The sequence below is a fragment of the Myodes glareolus genome, chromosome 18, assembly GCF_982192425.1.
Source record: "Myodes glareolus chromosome 18, mMyoGla1.1, whole genome shotgun sequence".
Classification (NCBI taxonomy): Eukaryota; Metazoa; Chordata; class Mammalia; order Rodentia; family Cricetidae; genus Myodes; species Myodes glareolus.
The window spans coordinates 41,715,976-41,731,435 of record NC_142043.1 but is presented as its reverse complement, the minus strand read 5'-3'; the positions used below and the strand labels follow the sequence as shown (position 1 = coordinate 41,731,435).

Below are 15,460 nucleotides of genomic sequence, written 5' to 3'. Positions count from 1 at the left end.
GGTTCTGCTTACGGAATTAGATTGCCTCTCAGTTTCTTTTTCTCTGACCAACTAGCCTGTTATCTAGAGCAGAGTTTTTCTCTCCAGAAGAAAATCTTCCATTTATAGAAAGGAGCTGAGCCTTAATTTCCTTCCTGGTGAGAAGGCAGTATGTTTCCTTCTCATGCTTGGATTCATCACCCCTTTGCCATTGGATAAAAACCAACGTTTACTGGAGACCTACTGTGGGCTATACTGTTTGGTCCTGAGTTGTTTATATGCAAAACCTCTAGAGACTAAGAGCTTCCACAATAATTCCTTAAAGTAGATATTAGTTAGGCCATATTAGAAATAAGTAAATTGAGGGCTAGGAGGTCTCATGGTTTACCTGAGGTCACAGATCTCATCATAGGGCACTCAGGTACAGGCCTGAATTCAGGGCTCTATTCTTCCATAGTAGAATTTATATTTTTCAGGATGTTTTATCCAATGCGCTATAAAAAGTCATTAATTTTAAAAATGAGAGATTGTCCCAAGCTGTCTTTCAGTGACTGGTCCATTCGTTCATCCAGATTATATGATAATTTTTATTTTTAAATAGTTTATTCTTTGAGTTGTTGATATGAGTAGATGATATTAAAACCAGAAATTGCAATTATCTAACCTTGCTGTTTCCCAAAAGTCCCCTGACTCTCTAATTCTCTCTAAGCAACAAGTTTCTTATTCTTCTTAAATGAACACGTGTTACTTTCAGCATAAGAACATTTAACTAATATGTTTTTTAACGGCTCATACGTTTGGGCTTCTTGAATGTCACAGGAAACAAATGAAAATACACAATAAAATAGCCTCCTTTCCCTCCTGGCCCAAGCCCTAGCCTCCCAGGCCCAGTCACATACAAAGCTGTATTGTTTCCCCTCTCTTTGTTCACGAAGGCAAATGATTGGTTACAATCTAGGAAATATTCCCTACCTTTATTTTTCTTGGTTGCTATATCTCAGCGATCATGCCAAATCAGTAAATATACTTACCACATTTTTAACAGCTACGCTCATAAATAATTTGGAAAAGTACCATGCTGTGTTTAACAAGTCCCCCGTTGGCAGACACTTGATCTGGCCCAGTATTTCGCTGTCACAAACAGTTCTTCAGGGACTGCTCTTCGGTACATATCATTTTGCCTAGGAAAAAGTACATACAAGGTAGGTTCCTGCTAGGGGAAAACCTAGAAATGGCCAACAGTGTGTGCATTTTTAATTTAAAGACATTTTTCATCATGAGGTTTTTCAAGCATTGTGAAGGGAAATGAGAGATATGATGAATTCTCAACATTCACTATCGAGCTTAAGTTACTATAAAAGCCCACGGGTGAAACCGTTTTACATGTACATCTTAGCTCCATCTACTTCCTCTGCCTCAATTTATTCTAAACCAACCCTGACATATTACTTCATTTGGGAACGTTTCTGAAAAGCCTTTAATCCCGGCACTTGGGAGGCAGAGGCACAGGTGGATGGATCTCTGTGTGTTCAAGGCTAACCTGGTCTACAAAGCGAGTTCCAGGACAGGCTCCAACACACAGAGAAAGACTGTCTCGAAAAACAAACAAGCAAAAAAAAACCTTACTAACTTATTATAATATCATCAAATAACCTGTCAATGAAAAATTTTCTCAAATTGGTTAATAAAAAAAATCTTTTTTTAATAGTTTGTTCTGCGATCAAAATCCAAACATAAGTGGTGATTAGTTGGTTGGGTTTGGGGGGGGTTGTTTGGTTTTCAGTGATTTCTCTCCCATCCCTCTTTTCTCAGCATTATAGAAGTGGGATAACTCTGTTTGAGAGACTGAATTTTCCTGACCATATGACCATTGAGGTATTTAATATCTCTCTAATGTCGAAAGGGAAATATAAAAATAAATCACAGAACTTCTAATACAGAAAGCACCAACATAACAGAGTCAGTGTGGCACAGCTCCTGAAGTTAGCAGAAGAAGCTTTATGTAACGTACTATGTCAGCAATAATAAAACTAAATTCACAACTCTCAAAATGTAAGCAAGTCAAACAGAAGGAAGCAGGCGAGAATAAATGCAGAATTAGTGTTTCATTACTCTTTGAACTTGTATTTTAAAACTGAGGCTTAAGACTCACCATCTGCTAGCTAGACGACTTTGCAATCTGTAGCTTTTCCATAGAGAGAGTAAATGTTGGAGTGATTGGTCTGTCTACACACACCTTACTTGGAATCTAGGATCCAGCCTACCCTGACCGTTGAAGAGAATTCACTTAGGGCATGCCCCACTTGGAAGATGGGGACAGGAGTGAGGTGGATTGCCCGTGTCAAGTCCCAGCTGACCCACCTCCTCGGAGGAAAGTGTTAACCTTGCGGAGTCCCCCGAGTGAGTGACAGGAGTTGAGAATTTCTGGTCCTTTACGATGCTTGCATGGCCTTGCTATCTCATAGACACCAGTGCACATCTCAGCTGGTATAAAAATCATTCGCCTCATCTAGCGCAAAAGTCTCCTAACCGAGATAACTAACTTTACCTAAAGGGGCTGAGCATCCTGGGAGAGGCCAGATGGAGCAAGTGCTGAGTAAGTGACAGACCACGTGACACCCTCGCCTCTCAGGTTCCACCATGCAGAGTCCACCATGCAGACTCTCTTGTGACACCAGTCAGGAAGTGTCAGCCAGGAGAAAGTCAACACACAGCTCTCCCTGCCTTCTCTGAAAAACGTGTTACCCTGAGCCCCCCCCCCCTCGAGTGATGAAAATAACATGCCCGCCCACAAAAACCTCTACCATTGTCATGGTTGTGCAGTCGATTTGACTGGGTTTAGAATCCCCTGGGAGACACACCTCTGGAAGACTCTGAGGATGGTTCCAGAGAGGTTTAATGGAGGGGAAAGACTGACCGCCAAAGGTGGACAGCACCCCTCAAGAGCTGATTTCTCAGACTGGATGAAAAGGCGAAAGTAAACCAGGCACCAGCTCTCATCTCTCTCTGCTTCCTGACTGAGAAGGCAAGTGAAGAAGAATGAGCTTCACATTCTCACGGTGGCCATGCCCTCTCAGTGACACCCAGCTGTAGCCCTCCGTGAACCCTGCACTCAAATATCACAGCACTGAGACGTGACTAACTCAGGACTTCATTGTCCCTCCATGTACCCATGTGCCACTGTGTCTGCATGTGGGCCCGCTCAAGAGCAAATGCTGCCTTTTCTAGTCACAGGGATACCGATGCCTCCCACCTCCGTGACGGACATTGCCTCCTGCCCCCATTAAGGGCCAACTCTGCTCAGAGATCTTGGCTTTGAGTGTGAGGGACACATTAAGACCTTCATTTGCCCTCTGCCCTGACGGAGCCGTTGAATGTCAACAGTTCTCTAATCCTGAGCATTGGGCGTAGGACCTTTTCTCAGTCAGCTCCTTAGTGAAACAGACTTATTAAGGATTCTTTAGGTCATTGATTGGGTTCATTCCTCCAATGGTGAGTTATCTGCAAAGCAAAGTCCGGAAGACCACCATGTCAAGGCATGTCCTGTGCACACACCGCTCCTCCCCCAAATCTCCAAATGGCCCACCCATGTTTGCGCCAGGCTGTGACCAGGTTCAGACCCAGAAACCCAGAAGAGGGTCCTAGTGAGAGTAAATTCATGTCATTTCTCCCTTGGGTGGCAGCGGGCACAGCCGTCTGCCCCGCACCGCCACTGGCCCCTGGAGCCAGGGCCAGGGCTCAGGGAGGCTTGGCCCTGTGCGCCAAACACCAGGGAGCAAGGAAGAACGTTAAGTCGAACAAAGGGTCTGCAGCAGCTGCAGTAGGGAAACACGCGACGACCGGCGATCATCGAGGGGCGCTCGCCACCGCGCCCTGCTCCCTTGGCCCGCGCGCCTAGCCCGCCGCCCCGGCGCGTCTGTCCTTATATGGTCAAATGACTCGGCGGGGGTTCTCGAGGGCGGGAGCGGCGCGGGCTGCACTCCGCCCGCTGAGCCGCCGCCACCACCACCGCGCCACAGTCCGCTGGGTGCCCTAGACCCCGGCCCTGCTGCGGGCGAGTACTCCTGCCGCCGCCCAGGCCACAGTCTGGCCTGGTACACAAGAATAGTCACCAGACAGCTGCCCTAGCACGCGTGGAGAGACACCGGTAGCCAGCGTAGCCCGACCGCGGGGCGGAGACCTGGGAGACCGGAGAAGGGCTGTGCAGACCGCACCGGAGTAGGGACCCGAAACGGAGAGAGGACAGATCCTGACGGTAGGAGAGCTCTGTTTTGCAAAGGACACCCGGGATGGGGACCTAAAACAGAGAGGACAGAGCCGGGGAGAAGAGAGCCTAGCTGGGTAGGGGATACCAGATGGGGGCTCGAAATGAAGGGGAGGGTCCTAGGAGGGGAGGGGGCGAGTCATGGAGACGGTGCACTGGAAACATGGGAGAAGAAGGGGAGTCTTGAAGGGGAGACCCCAGAACCGGGGAGCTGATCTACGGGAAGACACCTTCAGGAAGAGCGGATGCGGGCCAGAGAGGACCAGATCCTTGAGTGCCAGGGATCCGAGCATAGGAGAGCTTAACTTGGGAATGGTGGGGAAGAGACCATTGGTGTCCAGAGGGCTGGCTGCAGCCCTAGAGGGGTGGGTCGCCGCCAGGTGGTGGGAGACGGTGAACCTACCCCCCCCTCGGGGGGACGAAGTGGAACTGGTCTGTGAAGTCTGTAAGGGAGGTGACAGGATGGTCAACACGTGGATGGCCAGGCATTTCCCTTGGGAAGAAGCGGGAGTTAGCCTGTGACCACACTTCTTGACTCATCCACAAAATGAAAACCTGAGCCATAGGGTTAAAAAAACAATAATATTTTTAAATGAAGAGAATTCTAACCGATAGATTGCAGTCTTGTGATATCTTGTGAAAAGAAACTCTTCAATGCTGTTTCTGGTTTTAAAAGAAGAATTAGCCGTATTTACTCGATAGTTTTCAGGTGTGTCTCTGGAACTCAATGAAGTAGGCATTTTATGAAATGCACAGCTGTCTTCGGCAGAACCTACTTGTGGCATGCACTTTCTTACACGCATTTTGGAAGTAATGAGCTACAATTTGGGTTTATGGTCAAGAGAGTGTCTTCAAAACACTACTCTAAATGTGTCTCACGTGCTGCTACCTGCTTATGTGTGTATTTAGCAGTAATGTAGTAGAGAAAGGTTGCTTGTGGTGGTGGTGGTGGTGGTGTGTGTGTGTGTAGTTATTGTTCTTGTTGGTTGAGATAAAGCCTCCCCCTGTAGCCAGGAAAGCCTGGAATTTACCATGCCATCCCAGGTGACTTCAAACTGGTGCCTATCCTCCTGCCTCAGCCTGCAAAGTGTTGCAATTGCAAGAGTGACCTAGACATCCTGCAGCTATGGTGATCTAAAACCTTCCCCTCAATCACCCCCCCAACAAAAATTTGCCTGAAGTCTTAGAGTCTATGAATTCTCAACCCAATAACTAAAAGTCAATAGAACCAAACTTTAAAACACTTATTTTTCTCACTCTTTTTTTTTTTTTTCAGATTCTGCTCTCTCCTAGTTTTTCACAGAACAGTGTGCAGCATTGGCAGCCCCTGTTCTGGCTTCTTTTTGTTCTGCCTCTTTGCTGTCCAGCCTCACAGATACAACATGGATGGGTGTAGAAGGTTTGACTGGCAAATAGATGCATCTGGAACAGAACCAAGATGCCATAATAAGCACTAGGACCTCTCAGCCCACATGGCCTTGCCTAAGCTACAAAATCTATTGGTTCCTCAGTTTTCTCCCATAGAATCCGATAACAAGGGAGCTTTCCTGGCAAGGTTGATTTATCTATCTATCTATCTATCTATCTATCTATCTATCTATCTACCTATCTTCTATCTATCCACCTATCTATCTTAACTCTCTTTCTCTATATATATATATATATACATATACACATATGTATTTGTGTATATGTGCATACACATATGTGCAAGGTGTGTGAATTTTATAGCCTCTTGTTCACAGAGAAGAAACTGAAACAGAATGATTAAAGTAACTTTGCTGTCCAAAGTTTCCCAGCCTGTATCTGGTAGCCCTGAGAGCTACCTCTAGAGAGCTTGACAGCTGAGTTCTGACCTCTACTCTGTACTGGGCCACACTGTATGAATATTTTCTTGAGGCCCTGTGCTATATGTTTTGACCTAAGATTGTTAAATGCCTTCAATACTGATCTGTATTCCAACTGTAGAGAGAAATGCCCATCAGGACATAGAAAAAAAAAGTTCAGGAGGCCAACAGGTCTGGATTCTACCTCTGTTCTGCATGGAGGGCTAGGTACCTAGCACCTGATACACCATGTCTGAGTCACTGTTCTATGACTGAGAAGAGACACCATGACCAAAGCAACTCTTATAAAAGAAAGCATTTAACTGAGGACTGGCTTACAGTTTCAGAGGCGTAGTTCAGATGCTCATCAAGACCGGGGAGCAAGGCAGCACACAGACAGACTGATGCTGGAGAAGTAGCTGAGAGTTCTCCATCATGACCTGCAGGTAGCAGGGAGAAAGAGAGTCTGGGCCTGGCATGGGCTTTTGGAACCTCCAAACCTACCCTTAGTGATACGCTTCCTCCAACAGGACCACACCTTCTAATCCTTCTAATTCCTTCAGAGAATTCCACTCCCTGGTGACCAAGACTCAGACATATGCATCTACAAGGATCATTCTCATTTAGACCAGCACACACCGGCTTCCCCATTTGTGAACAGCTGTAGTGTGGATATGATTTTTCCCTAAGACTCATGTGTTGGAAGCTTGGTTATCCTTGGGTAGATGTTGGGAGGTAGGGAGTGGAGTCTAGGGGTTAGAAAGATGGTTCAGCAGTTAAGAGCACTTACAGAGGGTCTGAGTTTGACGTGCAACTTATAACCCCCTGGAACTTGTACTCCAAAGGATTCTACATCTTTTTCTGGATACCATGGGCACCTCCACACACACATACAGACACATACACACTATGTAAAAAATCAAAATGAAAGAACCTAAGAGAGGGGTCTTAATCTCCAGAAGGCCCACCCTCGGGAGGGACAGTGATACCCATCTCTTTCAGTCTCTGCGAACTTGGGCATTGTGAGTTCACTCTCTCTACATCCTCTCTGAGATCCTCACCAGAGGAGAACTGAGGCCTCTGAATCCCCAGAACCGTGAATTAAGGAGCATCTGAACACAAAGCTGCAGCGTTTAGGATGTTGGGAAGTGTCTTTGGAACCAGCAAATACAGCTTGTTGTACAACCAGGACTGTCAGTCGAAGAGCACATAGACCTGGGCTTGCTGCAACCATTGGAGCCGGTTAAGTTAGGCAGTTGGTGAATGAGTGGAAGGAAATATGCCAGCCTCTCTTGATGGTGCCCTGATACGGAACACCGAGGCAGAACCACAAGAGAGAAGGGATACCATGCAAAGGAAGAGGGCAGTTGTTCCTGAAGTGGGGAAGGCTAAAGGAAAAGACAGCGGAGGTCTGCATATGGGGCTGGGACACAGAGGCCAGGCAGATGAAGATCAAGCTGCTAGGGATTTGTACCTTGGAGAGAGAAGGAACCTGCGAGAGAACGGTTGGCTTTCACTCTGCTGGTGCAGAGCTGACAACATCAGTCTCTTGTTCTCACCCTCAAAGGCGGTGGTAGAGCCATCGGGTGGGCTCTCCCGCCATCTGGAAGACTTGTGAAGTGAAAGCAGCTTACCCTTCTGGGCCTCACCAGGCTTTCTTGTGGAGACCGAATGGGCATGTTTTGAGAATGGATTGTTGTGATGGGATCTTAAACAATGACTTGGCCATAGAGTCAGGCCGAGGCTGCTTGGCAGAATGCCTTTGTTTTCAGCTCCTCAGTGCCTAACACGGTCCAGGGACATCTCGGCTACTCAGTACATTCTTTCACTGGGTTGAAAATGTCAAAAGCATATTTTTTTTTTTTAAAAAAAAGTATAGCTATCCTGTATTGGTGGGCCTCGGGTCAGAAATTTGACATTTATTGACTTTCATTACAGAATAATCCCAGGATCATTCAGAAGACAGCATCCTCCCCCTCTTTTAAACGCAATAATATATCTTAAAATTCCCAGAGACAAGCCAAGATTTGTTTTCATTTTCAGTTTTCAGAAGTTCCTAGTGTATAGGGCACACAGTGACTCACCTTTCCCTCTGCCCTTAGGTGCGCTATCCAAGGAGGGGCTGGTTAAGTGAATTAATAAGCATACACTTTGTAATCTAAAGTGTTTGCAATCCAGATATACAGAGGCTAATCTCAAGTGGATTCTAGGTAGGTTGTTCTATTTTCAGATACATTTAGACACACGGGTATCATTAGAATGTCCCTTTTACCAGAATCTCGACTTAAACTAAGTCAGGTTGATTAGACGAACCTAGACTAGAGAGCACAGTGTTGAGGGAGCTGAGTTTGCCCATCAGTGTTGCCATCCAGGGAAGACAAATCACACCAGAGCAAATGTCCTCTGGCTGGGTGCTGGTGTAAGAGCCCCGTGCCTCTGGGCTTAGGTGGAATGTCATTGATTACAAACACGGCATCCACCAGGGGATTTTGCTGATCTCTGCAGCCCACGTCTGGATCTGTTCATTTTTCTCAAGGCCTGGGAGTGTCTCCTGGCTGGCTTTTTGCTTCTTGACCTCCTCAGGTGGTAACCTGAACTATGCAGCTGTGTATTGGCTGAATTCAGTGTCCAAACCCCACAAGTAAGTTCCCCCTCCTGTGGAAGCAGCAAATGGTCTGGAAGGAGGGATAAAAATGGTGTTGAAGAGAAAACATAAAGACCCAGAGATCTTAATGCTGTCAGATGCCAAACCACGGTGACTTATGGGTAGATTACACATAGAAAACCTTTTTCTACCTTTGCACTCTTGACCTTTGCCCACATTTCTACAAGATACTTTTTTTTAAAAAAAAAGTATTTATTTATTTTATGCCCATGAACATTTTAGCCAGATGTATGTTTGTGCACTGCATCCATGCCTGCTACCCAAGAAGGTCAGAAGAGGGCATCAGATCTCCCGGGGCTGGAATTATAGACAATTGTGAGATTCCATGTGGGTGCTGGAAATCAAACCCGGGTCCTCTGCAAGAGCAGGAAGAGCTCTTAACCACTGAGCAAACTCCCTAGCTAAGACAGTTCGTTAATTTGCCCAGCTGTTCAATTTTCTCATCTGTTCTACACTTATTTACAAAGGCCCTGTGTGCGCTCCCTGCTGGGGAGGTCTCCATGATGTACAGTGCTCCCTGCCCAATACCGCATCCCTACAAAGAGCTCACAGCTAACTGACCAACTTTCTATTTTTTTTTATTAGCGAACTGTGCTGAATTGCTTCTTAGCAGTGAGATGTCCTTCCTAAATCTGTGGTAACAATTAAAGATCAGCATGAGAAGAGCCAGGTCTAGTAACCCCAGCCTGCAATCCCAGCTCTCTAGAGTCACAGGCATGAGGGATGCATACTTAAGGTCAGTCTGACTTGCCCAGCAAGACCCTGAACTTTCATGAGTGAAGAAACAAAACAATGAAGGAAGGAATATCAACTGTGTCTCAAACTGGCTGATGGCAGTTGCTTCTACACGTGTTGTGTGGGTGTGTGTGGGGGGGGTCTCTGGAAGGGTCACAGGTTTCACTTTAGATATGGCTATGAAACATGGTTGGCATCCCTTGGGATTTGAATGGGCCCGTGGGAGGGGTAAAAATAAACAGAGAAAAAAAGTATTGAGAAGTATTGCTTCTTGGGGACTCTTTGCCAACACTAGCCTTGTGTAGTGGACTACCTTATTTCACAGGATTGACCTGAAACTCAAAGACCTGGGCTTTATAGCATCCTAGCCCCTGCCTTGAAAATCTTTCTCAATTAAGCAGAAAAGCAAGAGAGGAGCTCTCTGGTTACTCATCTGCCTCCTGCCCTTCCTCCTCTCCCTCACCACTCCCTCCCTCCTTTTTCTTTCTCCCGGATTTGCATGGCTCTCTCTTTCCTCTTTGTAGCTCTGACACTCCCCTGTCTGAAAATGGATAAACAGAACCGCAAATGTAAGCCTGTTGACTCATGCAGGCTTTGTCAGTTTTAGTAGTAGCTGAGCCCTAGGCATCCTTGCTCCATTGACCTCTGAACTTTTATTCTGCAAGAGTCAGGAAGCTGGCTGAGGTCAAAACCCTTGTCCCCAGTGCAGACACCCCCTCTCCCCACGAGCTGTACCAGATCCATGCTTCTCCCAGTATAGGTAGCTGAGTTTGGTCTCCTGACTGAGCCCTAAAATCCAGCTGCTTCAAATACCCTGGTTCCTCGCAGCTGGAGGGGAATGACATCAGAGGATGATTTCATCCTGGGAAGGTTGAGAACTCTGGCACCCTGTAATTTAGATTTGATTCAGTCAGCAGTTATAGCTCACATTCAGGTGTCTCCCTGCATGCCCTTACTTAATCCTTCCAGCATTCCTATGCAACAGGTAATGGGCAGGAATTATGTCCACAGCCTGGTGGGAAGGGAAGAGTTCAGAAATGGCAAATGGACTGTACTCAGTTGAGTGAGAGACTCCCTGTCTTAACCACTAGTCTATTGCTGTGAAGAGATTTGGCAACCAAGTCAACTCGTACAAAAGAAAGCATTTAACTGAGGGCTTGGTCCATTACTCTCCTGACAGTGAGCATGGCACCATGCTGGCAGATACGGTACTGGAGAAGTAGCTAAGCGTTCTACATCTTGACCTAGAGAGAGAGTTTGGGCCTGGCATGAGCTTTGGAAACCTCAATGTCTTCCTCCAGTGAACATTTTTCTCCCAAAAGGCCACACCTCCTAGTCCTTCTAATTCTTTCAAAGAGTCCTACTCCTTGGTGACTAAGCACTCAAGTGTGTGAGCCTTTGGGGGCCATTCTTATTCAAACCACCACACCCGTCTACATGCATGTTTGGAAAGGCTATTCAGAACTGGAATGTAAAGAGCAGGGATATGGAGCAGTGGTAGAGTCCTCACCCAACGTGTGCAAATCCCTGGGTTTGAGTCCTCCCACTAGGTGGAGGGTGGGTGGAGGAGCTCAACAGACAAAAACTTGACTCTGACAGCATGACATCGTTCTTAGGAGGCATTGCTCCTATTTTCTCTCCCCCGGTTTTACATGTTAAAGTCACTTTTGTGCAGTAAACATTCTCTACTCAGTGCTGCGCAGATTTGGGGAAACTGTAAAATCCCGCTGCCTACAGGGAACACTAAAGTTAGCGAGCTAGGCATCTCCCCCTTCTCATCCCAGATGCTTATGTTTCGCCTTCCTGGTGTGTACGTGTCCGGCAGTGTTTTTTAGACTATAGTGTGACCTTCTGTCCCCTTGCCTGCAGCATGACCTGACCACCCTTCTCAACACAAGCACTTCCCCTCCAGCAAGCCAGCTCGGTACTCCTGGATATGGAGGTTATATCGCTAAAGTCTGTGAGTCTCCACTGAGCTCCCAGCCTGGGGTTCTGGCAGTTGACATGAGGGCTTTCTTCTATGTTGCTCATCCCTCTCTCATCTTTGTAGCCCCAATCCTTTGTCTGACATCCAGTAAATAATTCCAGCCTATTCAGTCATTTTTGAGTGAATGAAAGAACAACCAGGCATTTTGTAGGTTTTAAAAATGAAGAATTATAGCAATTTCTAATATAACGCTATGGATGTACATCCTCATGAAGCATGACATAAGATGGCTTATTAGCAAAGCAGGTAGTGGTCTGCCTTTTAAAAGGTGGCTTAATCTGAGTGTGTAACTTTTAACATGCAGGTTTTCACAAGAAATATTCGGGAGCTATAGATGGAACTCATTGATAAGCACATGCTTCTGTGTCAAGCCCATAGCAATGCCCGGCCTCCAACATAAAAATAAAAGGGATGAATGGGTTTAAAGCCTCTTGTGACAGTGAGACAAGTCCTCCAAGCTCTTGAATTATCTTGGGAACTGTTGTCTCTGACACAAGGAGACCTAGATAAAATATGCAATGTCTTATCTCAGAAATGAGACCTAGATTTAAATGTACACACCACACACACACACACACACACACACACACACACACACACACACACACACACAGAGCATTGGGAGAATATTTGTGAGGATTAAAGAGACAAGAGAAGAAAAGGACAAGAGGAAGTGATGATTGCCAAATATGAGCAAAGTATGAAACACATTATGAAAATGTCATAAATAAGCCCGTTTTTGGATCCAAGACCTTAATGCAAGACCAGAAACTCTCTAAGAAAACCCTTCAAGATATAGGCATAGGGAAAGACTTTCTGAATAAAACTCTAGTCATTCAGAAAATAAGATCAACAGCCGACATATGGAACCTCACGAAACTGAAAAGCTTCGGCCCAGCCAAGATAAGAGCTAATCAAGCAAAGACAGCACACGGGATAAAAATCTTCATCATACTTCGGACCAAGGATTAGTATGTAGAATGTAGAGATCCTTTAAAAATCTAAACCACAAGAAATCAAACAATCCAATCAGTAAGAAGACTAGTAAAATGAATAGTCAGTCAGTTCTTGAAAGATAAAACACAGATAGCCAACAAGCCTGAGAAAGTGTCCGGCCTCAGTACAGAGAAATACAAGCCAGACTACACTGGGATTCCACTGGACTCCAGTCACAGAGGCAGTCACTAAGAAGCAATTAACAATGAATGCTGGTGAGGATGTAGACAGAAGGGAACCCTTATGCATTGCTGGTGTGAACGCAGACCAGCCCAGCTACTACTGAAGTCAGTATAGAGGGTCCTCAGAAAACAAAATTAATCTTCTATGTGACTTAATTATGCCACTCTTAGGCATTTACCCACAGGACTCCAGTTATATATAGCACAGAGACACCTGCACATCAGTCATATATACCTGTGTAAAATGTCATTTAACACAGTACATGCACAGTGAATTTATGCTCTGAAAAACTAAAAAGCTATGTTAACCAATGAATGATGGTGATACCAGGGATGGAGAGACCCTGGATGCGATTCTTAACACCACCCTGAAATTTAGGAATTTATTTAACACCTTCATACTCCTTACTAAATAACACCCCATAGGCTCACATGTTTGAACATTGGATGTGTTTAAACAGTTGGTCCCCGAATACTGGTGGTACTGTGTGAGAAGGTCATAAAACCTCCAGGAGATAGGTGGATGAAGCCTTGCTAGAACGAGTGGGTCACTGAAGGTGGAGCTTAAAGTTGTACAAGCTGGTTCCGGTCTCTCTCCCCTCTCTCCTTGCCCCCTACCCTCCCCCAGCCCCCCACTTTCTGGCGGCAAATGTGATAGGATCGGTCAACCTCCCACTCTGGCTCACATGCTTTCTCCTCCGTGATGGGCTGTGTCCTTTTGAACACATAAGTCAAAATAAACCCTCTCATCTGAAAACTGTGTTTTGTCCCAGCAACAAAAAATAGTAACTCCTGATTAATTAAACTCCTGATTAATTGACTCCCATTTTATATAGTTAAGTTTGCACAGCATTGGCAGTGAATGCACACTTCTAAAATAACAATGGTGTCAAATTCTAGGGTTTTCTTTCTTTTCCAACTAGGGAAGAGCCAACTTGTTGGCAATTATCAGAAATGAATACAAAGCTGTCTATGGCTGGTACACGCCTGTCTCAAGTACGGAAACCCTCTGGGAAACATTTACATTACACAAAATAGGACCTCTCATGTTAAGAATCATAATTAATGAGCTAGTCATAGGTGGAAAATATATATTTTATTTTGAAAATTGATCCACATTAATCATCAGAATGTCTGTCATTAATGTGTATTTTTTTGCTTAGTATTATCATGTTCACAAGAATAATTACTAAATCACTGAAATAAATATGACATGTATGTAAATAGAGTTGTAAAAAACTAAAAGAGAAATCTATTATTTTGTATGTTTATAAAAATTAATTTGCTGGGTGGTGGCAGCGGGACACACTTTTAATCTCAGTACTCGCGAGACAGAGACAGGCAGATCTCTGTGAGTTTGAAGCCAGCCTGATCTACAGAGTGAGTTCCAGGACAGTCAGGACTATTACACCATGAAAGCTTATCTCAAAAAACAAAAATCAATTTCTTGCTATCTTCTGAACTAATGATAGTAGTTCCTAACCTGTTCACTTTATGCCTTACACTAGCTAGTTAAGGCACAGTGACCTCTTAGAAAATAGAAGGGACAAGACAGGATGGATTCAACCACTATGAGAAAAGATTCCACGGAAATGGGGCCAAATGCATCACCTCTGTTAGACCTCCAGATCAGAAAGTAGCTGCTGCATCATCCCTGCTGGAGACTGGGGTTCAACAATGGTGAGATTTGGTATTACATGGCTTTATACTTTGAACAGTTGTAGAATCCCTGTTGATTCTCAAAGGTTACACCCTTAGTTTTGTTTTTTTTCTCTCTCTCTCTCCATACTTGACCTATAGAATCAGATGAGGTGGAAAACACGTATATCATGACTGGTGTGAGAAGCATGTACCCCTCCCTGGTATCAGAAACAGATGCGGTATTTATGCAGATAGCTGCATAGCTCACGAGATAGCCTTCTTTTTCCAGAAGGTTGGCGCTTATCTAAATGTGGAACCACCTTTCTGATTAAGATCAGTTTACTTTCTCAGTTAGGTAGCTCTTGGGAGAGCCTACGAGACTCCTCGTCCATTCTCACTTCTGAATTATAACTTCTCCATCCCTAAAGTGAGGTCGTTGCTTTAGATGATTTGGGGAGTGTTTTCCAGCTTTCAAAATCCCCTGATTCATAGTTAGTTCACTCCCCATTGTCCTTCTGATTGTGTGGACAGAACAGACAGTGATCTCACTTGCTGCTAAATGGCACCGTTTCATGGAAAAACATATATGCTGGAAGGCCGACTCCCCCCGGGGATGAAATAAGTGAACAGGCATTTTCAAGGTCATTAACTGAAGACTTACAGGAAAGCATGGGCTCCGCTGCCAGCATAGCTACTACAACCCAGATAGTTGAGCAAAAATGCTATCCCTATGTCATGTTTCAGTTATTACTCAAGGGCTCAAGGACCTCCTCTTGGGATGCTATCACGGGACTGTCCAGACAGTTGTCTGTAACTCCGGGAAGAGCGATTTAGAAGGAAGGCTCTGGCCACATGTATCTAGCTGTGTGTTTTGTACTCTCGGAAGCAAATTATTCTATAAACACAGACATAAGCCAGTGACAAATGCTTGTAGTCACTGCAACCTTGTGTACACAAGGTATCAAATTAATAGCTGCTATCACATTTACTGTAATCATAAACCAGACAGCAATACTGTATTTGCCTCGGAGAGCCCAATTCTGGAAGTTCACCCTTGAATGACTTGAGGTGACTGGAAATTGAGCTGGATTTGCTGAGCATTTGTGAAATACTGCTTAGTCATAGAACTAGCTGGTGTGCCTGTGAATGACTGGTAAAACTTTTTACTTTTTAACACATTAGTTA

General features: G+C 45.1%; 1 protein-coding gene across 5 annotated transcripts in view; it reads left to right on the top strand.

Annotated features, from left to right (window-relative positions):
* The window catches only part of Fhl2 (four and a half LIM domains 2), a 73,500-nt gene that overhangs the window by 27,392 nt on the left and 30,648 nt on the right, over window positions 1-15,460 (top strand). For 2 of the 5 annotated variants that reach the window (XM_048430193.3, XM_048430192.3), the window contains exon 1: window positions 4,022-4,234. The exons of the other annotated variants lie outside the window; for them this stretch is intronic. The gene's annotated coding sequence lies outside the window, so the exon portion shown is untranslated. Of the gene's footprint in view, window positions 1-4,021; window positions 4,235-15,460 lie in introns of those variants that run through there. 5 annotated transcript variants of the gene reach the window in all.